This window comes from Protopterus annectens, chromosome 1.part0, assembly GCF_019279795.1.
Source record: "Protopterus annectens isolate FY-2018-M chromosome 1.part0, PAN1.0, whole genome shotgun sequence".
In the NCBI taxonomy this organism is placed as follows: Eukaryota; Metazoa; Chordata; order Ceratodontiformes; family Protopteridae; genus Protopterus; species Protopterus annectens.
Window position 1 is genome coordinate 1,393,085,349 of NC_056725.1, and position 7,517 is coordinate 1,393,092,865.

The window sequence follows — 7,517 nt, forward strand, 5'->3', positions numbered from 1 at the left end:
TTAGATACAAACTTTTTAACAGAGGAAACTGGAATACAGAAGCTTAACTTCAGAAAAAATAGATGAAATTAAATTACTTTATGAACAGGCCATAAAAGATGGTATCTTTCAGTTTTGGTGCAGTAACAGCCACAATGTCTAGAGCTAGGGAACTTTCTGTATTGTCTTGAAAGTGTTTTATTGTTTTATGACTTCCAAGTACCAAGATATGAGGAAAAGCCTTTGTGTATGTATTTTCACAGGTACATGGTAAATATTGCCAGCTTTCAGCAGTGGGGGTTTTACCTGGAATAGTCAGATGACAAGAAATGATGAAATTCTGCAAGCTATCCCAGCAGTAATATTTGAGATATTAATTTAAGACATTTCTGAGAGAGAGAGACTGCATTCTGTATTCTGTCTTGGACCTGACAATAACCTTTCACAACATATCTGCCTTACTATGAGTGAGTAAATCTAGGGAACAGTATAATTCTCTTAGATATAGTCAAGAATATTGATGCGCTTATTTTAGATATTTTTCTTTATTTATTTGAGACTGTTCTGCAATGTTGTTATTTCCTGTGATTCTGAACTCTGATATAATTGTAAATATATGCTGAGTATTTTCTTGTTCTTTTATTATTTATTATTAAATATATTTAAACCTTTCATTATGGCTGATCTGTCTAGAGATAGGTTCTGAGAGTACTTGCATATTTATTTGGTGACACTGTGTAGGCCACTCCTAATAGCCTTGCTCTTGGTCAAACTACCATTTGTATTGATAGTAGCATTATACAGCAAGATTAGGCAATCTTTGTTAAGGGCATTAAAGTAGCAAATAAGGAGTGACTGGTGGCAGGGGAAACTACCTTATAGTCTTGGCAGAAGGGGGCACAGCTAGTAAACCTGTGCCGGCCTTTCCCAGGTGTGTGTGTGTATGTGTGTGTGTAAAAATCAAACCTCAAAGAGTGTGTGTGTGTGTGTCAGCTACTTGGGCAGGGACACAAAACACTGGTTGGATAGAGAGGGTGCTGGAGGTCTTGGCTTGGTCACTCAGCTGAGATCTCAGCTCTATAGCTGTCCCAGTGGGGAGTCTTACTGGAGATCTGGAGAAAGAGAGATAAACCAGCCCCGGACTGACTGTGGTCTCAGTGTGCTCTTAAGGGAAATTGCACTTGATGGAGTGAGCTGCATCTAGAAATACTTTGTGTGTACCTGTCATCCTCCCAAGGTACATTCCCACTGGTGGCAGTGATAAGGATTGAGGCTCCTTGGATTACCAGTCCAGTGGTGGGGCTTCACAACCCATATAAATAAAAAAATTATGTAGCAAGAGAAAAACACTTACTGCACATAAGAGGTCTTGTTCTACCCACCTTTGGAGTGCACTTAAGCAAACTAGAAATGAGCTTAAGGGACCCATTAGGAAGCTCAAAGCTGAGGATGAACTTAAAATGAATACTATATATATATATATATATATATATATATATATATATATATATATATATATATATATATATATATATATAAAGCTCTTTCTTTAAGTATGTCAGGACCTTAAGAACTAATATCCAGCAATGTTTGGAGGTAACCCACAGTAACACTGCCTGACCCAACTGAAATAGCTAATGTTCTAGTTGACAAATTAAATGTAAATTTTACTACCCGTCTCCACTTCTACAGCAACTCTGCAGTGCCAGGCACCCCTACAGCAGTGTTCGAATCACCCCTCATAAAACATTGTACAGTCTTTCTAATAAAAGGATTATGTAGTGTATTATGAGTTTCTGAATACCTCATACATGTACACACACACACACACACATATATATATATATATATATATATATATATATATATATATATATATATATATAAAATATATAAAATATATATACGTACATACATATAAAATACGTAGGAATATGCAAACATACAAGGCTTGACATGATGGAGGCCTGGAAAGGTTGCTATGAAACTAAATTGTCAGACACATCATGCTGATGTTCTTAAAAATATCAGGAGTGCAACAGCTGCTTTTTCTAAAGAAATACAGAAAAGAATTGAACCTCAAGATGAGGTGGAACATGACAGAAAACTTTGTTAACAGCATATGTGATAAAGTTTTGTCATAAGTATTATAACCGTACATATCCAGGTTCAGACTAAAGAAGCAATAACATCTTCAAACAGTTGTTTAAAGTTGCAGTACATACGTTATATTACTGTCCTCACTTCATTTAAAGTATTACACAATGAAACTATACAGGAAAATTTTAATAACTTTAGTAGAATACAGGCAAATTATTTCAGACTATATACATGAACTACATTTTATGATATTAATCATAATTAATGGGTTTTTATTCCCTGAAAACATTTTACTTCCAAGTACAGATCAGTCATTGTTAGTTAAATATGGCATGCTTGAAGTTAAATCTGTTTTCCTAATCTAGTAAATGTAATGGTTAGTGATGCAGTAAGTTCAGAATCTGACAAATATGTTAAACAAAACAGAGGTGAAAAATCGGTATTACTTTCTTCCAACATATTAAAGTCAGTCCCATCTTCTGCTAACATTTTTGTTAAAATACCCTCTGTCTCATCTTCATTAAGTGCCTTCCATTTCTTCTACAGAATCTTTCATCTCCTGTACAGACTAAAAATATTTAAGTGGATCTTGCTTAGAAAGTGCATTTTCTGGTTGCCCTAAATTTACCTTTCTGCTTTCTGGCACTGTCGCCTTCATTTTGATCAGAAAACTCTGTTAGCAACCTGTCACAGCAGAACTTTTGTTTGATTCAATTTTACTTTAATTTACTTTAATTTATTTTAATTTATCTTGAATCTGAACCTTGTTGCCATGAATCAACAAAATAGTAGAGGCAAGTAATGTCAGCATTAATCTATGATCCAGAAGCAAATCCAAAACTCAAATTATTAAAAGAAAAAAAAAGGAAATATAAAGTAAAACACACACGTCTCATTAAAAAAGCACTGATCTCACATTTTCCTCATTAAAAAGTAACTGCATGCACTACTAACACACCACATGTACAATCCTGCAAAAGACTCTTTACCTAAATCTACCCCCTATTTCTTAAACAAAACAAAAAAAAAAAACACTGACTGCCACTAGTCAAGTTGTAAAATAACATTTCTAGCAAAACTGACCCAAGTGTAATTATCTCAAAACTAAAGTAATAAATCCTAGCATACTCCTCGGTGTAATATTAAAATACATCAAAAAATGAACAATGATTCCAAAAGAAATAAATGCTAAAAATGGCCTCAGAATTAGAGGACAGACATCCATAAGACACTGCATGAATCGAAGCATATACAAACTTCCTGAAGTTTTACTCATAAGAAACTCGTTCTGTTAACATAGTCCACTGTAGTCAGTGGAAAACTTTATATCAACATAAAACTCAGAAAATGATTAGAGAATAAATGGGGGTCTCATTCACATGATACATGGGATATGACTCACTGAAGGATTAGTGAACTTTACTCATTGCTTAACATTTGTTACCAAATTCATGCCCTAATCTTACAGTATAAGACAAATTACTTACCAGACCCTCACATATCCCTCATGTACTCCTTGTTATTATAAATATCACACACACATAAACACAGAAAGACAGTGATGAAATTCAGAAGTGCCTCCAATGGGGCAAGCTAGCCCTCTTACAAAGAATAGGTAGAACAGCAGTTCTTCTTAGAACTTACAAAATTGGTCTACTCAGGAAGAACGAAGTATGTCTGAAAACAGTACAAAAGGGATCACTATAAATCTGCAGGATTCATAATACTAAAACAGGTTCAGCTTTTTTTCCTGCAAATTTTCTTAATTTTGTTATTGAGCTTACACAAACTCCATTTTTGCTTGGATAATGAAGTTTATCTGCAGTGCGAAAAACAAACAGCGAGTGACAGCACGGCCATTCCTTCATGCTGCCCTACAGAATGGCAAGTCTATGTAAACAGTGTGCTGCTGATAAATGACAGCTTCACTTTAGAAGGACAAACACAAAATCAGAACCCTGCTCCATGGAGGAACATGAGTAGAGAAAGTAAACCATCAAGTTCAAGCCTTTAAATATTTATGCAGCATGTCTTAAAGTTGCAATTTTCATAATTCACTTTAACCACAGTTCAAAAGGCAAATAAAAAAAAAATCACAGATGTGAGAAATGTTGTTAAAGATAACTTTGCCAGTCAGATTGTTGAACTAACCATCTGCACAAACATGTTTTCCTCCCAAGAAAAGAATACCACAAGGCTGGTAAATTGCTTTTGAGTGTAATGTATTGCCATGCAATGCTACTGTCATACTTGGCATTTTGTTACTTCACTTTTCCACAATCCTGCACTTATCTACCCATGTCCTGCACTTATCTACCCTGTAAAATCAGCTACAACACTTCAGGAGTAGAAACAAGAGTCAGTTTGAACATACTACTTGAGGGTGGGGGGAGACAAGTGGTTTTTGACTGCAGAGTATGTCAGAAATTAGTGTAAAACTTATATGAGTTCTCACAGCACAACAGCTGAAAACAAATTGCTTTTTTATTTTAAGTTTTCCATCAGACAAAAAAAAGAAGGTGCAATGCTAAAACGACATACCATCAAAGCAAGGCATTTGCACAGAAGTGGCAGCTTGGCTTTGCAAACTGTGGCACTGCTCTTTTGCAGAAAGAAACTAATCAAAAGGAAGGAAGGAAGGAGCTATGCAGTTTCAGAGTGAATGTGTTATTTTATCGCTGAAGTCACAAGAGGACATAGTGTTTAGGACAGCTATGGTAGCATGAGAAGGCAGACTTGCACATCACCATTTGTTAGCTTGGTGACATGAAAATTATCCAGGATTCTTAACACAGAATGAAACTTAGTAAATTATGCCCTCTCCCTTAAAAAGCAGTACAGACATGAAAAGAACTTGGGAAGATTTTAAAATGCTGTTTTTTATTTATGTAAGCTTGACATCTTGTAAATATACAATAAGAGGTAAAGTCTGGTGGTTGCAGTGTGCCAAACTAATACACCTTGACTAAGAATCACACATGTAAGGAAAGGTGACTGCAATGCAGTATGAAACAGCATTACATGACAAGTCAGTGCATTCCTTACCAGAAAAAGTGCAAACATTCTTATTAAAAAAGGGACAGAGGAGTCAGTGATCTGTAGTTACTTTACTTGTGACAGGTTACTTCTTAACATCAAATGCATGTTGGCTATGCAGTCCACACCTCTCAACCTCTTATCACTAAAAATCTGGACAAAGCCAGAAATAATAGGGATGCAGAGCTCCAAAAATAGGGACACATTTTAAATATCGCTCAAATAAACTTAGAAAGTTGCTAAAATAAAAGGTTTTGTGTTACCATGCATTTTCTGTGTGATATTAAGTCAAAAACTCAAATGCCTGTCACTATTTAGTGAATTCATTCCTCATTGATTTGCAAAAAAATCCACAAAACCACAAATTGTATGAGGAATAGACTAAAAATATGAGCAAAAAATCTGGACAGTTGAGAGGTATGATGCAGTCTGTGCCCCACCAGCTTAAAATTGACAAAAGTGATAACAGAAAACAGAGGAATCAATCTTTTAAAGTAAGTATTCCTATACCGGGTCTCAGAAAAACATCCAAACAGCATTTACATGTCAAACAGCATTCACATGTCAAAGTGCAGAACAAACATTGCACCAACACAACCAAACTTATTCCTGTATGATAAAATATATGTCTGTACTGTTTGTCTTAACATTTTTCAGGGGCTACCCAGTAAGTAGGGGTTGAGCAAATACAAATTCTTAATTATTCCACTACTTTAACAGTACTTGGTATATTCCCAAAGCTCTCACTCTGCAGAACATTAAGCAGTAATGTATCTTTATTTTTTCCTTCATTAATTTTCCCAGTAATACTTAAATAACATGTTGAAAGAATGCATTATTTCAATGAAATAAAAACTTCGGTCCCATACCAAAAGAATTTCTAATTCTTTATTAGGATTCTTTGCACAAAGAAAAGCTAAAACAGTATATACCAAGGTAACTTCTAGTAACTATACAGGACGATTACTACAATATACCAAATTAACTTCTAGTAACTATTTTGTTGTTGTTGTGTCTTTCAGCTTTTCCCGGTTAGGGGTCGCCACAGTGGAACTCCGGTCTGCTAATGATTGGTAGTTGATTTTTACATGCCGAGTTACCAGCCCTGATGCACAACCTTCAACGAAGGTACGCCCATTCATGCATGTCTCCACGCAGAAGACGCTCTAGCTGGGAATCGAACCGGACAGCGTCTTACTTACTAACTCCGGTCCGCTAATGATTGGTAGTTGATTTTTTACGTCCCGAGTTACCAGCCCTGATGCACAACCTTCAACGAAGGTACGCCCATTCACGCATGTCTCCACGCAGAAGATGCTCTAGCTGAGAATCGAACCGGACAGCGTCTTACTGTAAGGCGACAATGCTACCGCAGTACCACCACCGCAGGTAACTATACAGGACATGTATTACTACAATATACCAAATTAACTTCTAGTAACTATACAGGACATATATTACTACAATATACCAAATTAACTTCTAGTAACTATACAGGACATGTATTACTACAATATACCAAATTAATTTCTAGTAACTATACAGGACAAGTACTACTACAATATACCAAATGAACTTCTGGTAACTATACAGGACATGTATTACTACAATATACCAAATTAACTTCTAGTAACTATACAGGGCATGTATTACTACAATATACCAAATAAACTTCTAGTAACTATACAGGACATGTATTACTACAATGTACCAAATTAATTTCTAACTATACAGGACATGTATCACTACAATATACCAAATTAACTTCTAGTAACTCTACAGGACATATATTACTACAATATACCAAATTAACTTCTAGTAACTATAGAGGACATGTATTACTACAATTTACCAAATTAATTTCTAGTAACTATACAGGACGTGTATTACTACAATATACCAAATTAACTTCCAGTAACTATACAGGACATGTATTACTACCACCGTGAATGCGCCCGATCCCGTCTGATCTTGGAAGTTAAGCAGGGTCGGGCCTGGTTAGTACTTGGATGGGAGACCGCCTGGGACTACCAGGTGCTGTAGGCTTTATATCTGACATGGCTTAGTGGTAAATCACCTTGGCTATGATGTGCAGGGTCCTGGGTTCGGGCCTTGCAGAGGCTGTTTACAATATATCAAATTAACTTCCAGTAACTATACAGGGCATGTATTACTGCAATATACCAAATTAACGTCTAGCAGCTATACATGACATGCATTACTACAATATACCAAATTAGCATCCAGTAACTATACAAGACATGTATCACTACAATATACCAAATTAACTTCCAGTAACTATACAGGACATGTATTAGTACAAAAAACACAATAAGGCAGAGGACTCCACGTAGAGCTGGTCAAGTCTTTTATTCAATAAAATCAGAAATAAAACCTTGTGT

General features: G+C 35.6%; 1 pseudogene; it reads left to right on the forward strand.

The window, feature by feature from the left end:
* The first annotated feature begins 7,042 nt into the window (after window positions 1-7,042).
* LOC122802476 lies at window positions 7,043-7,161 on the forward strand (annotated as a pseudogene).
* Window positions 7,162-7,517: the final 356 nt, after the last annotated feature.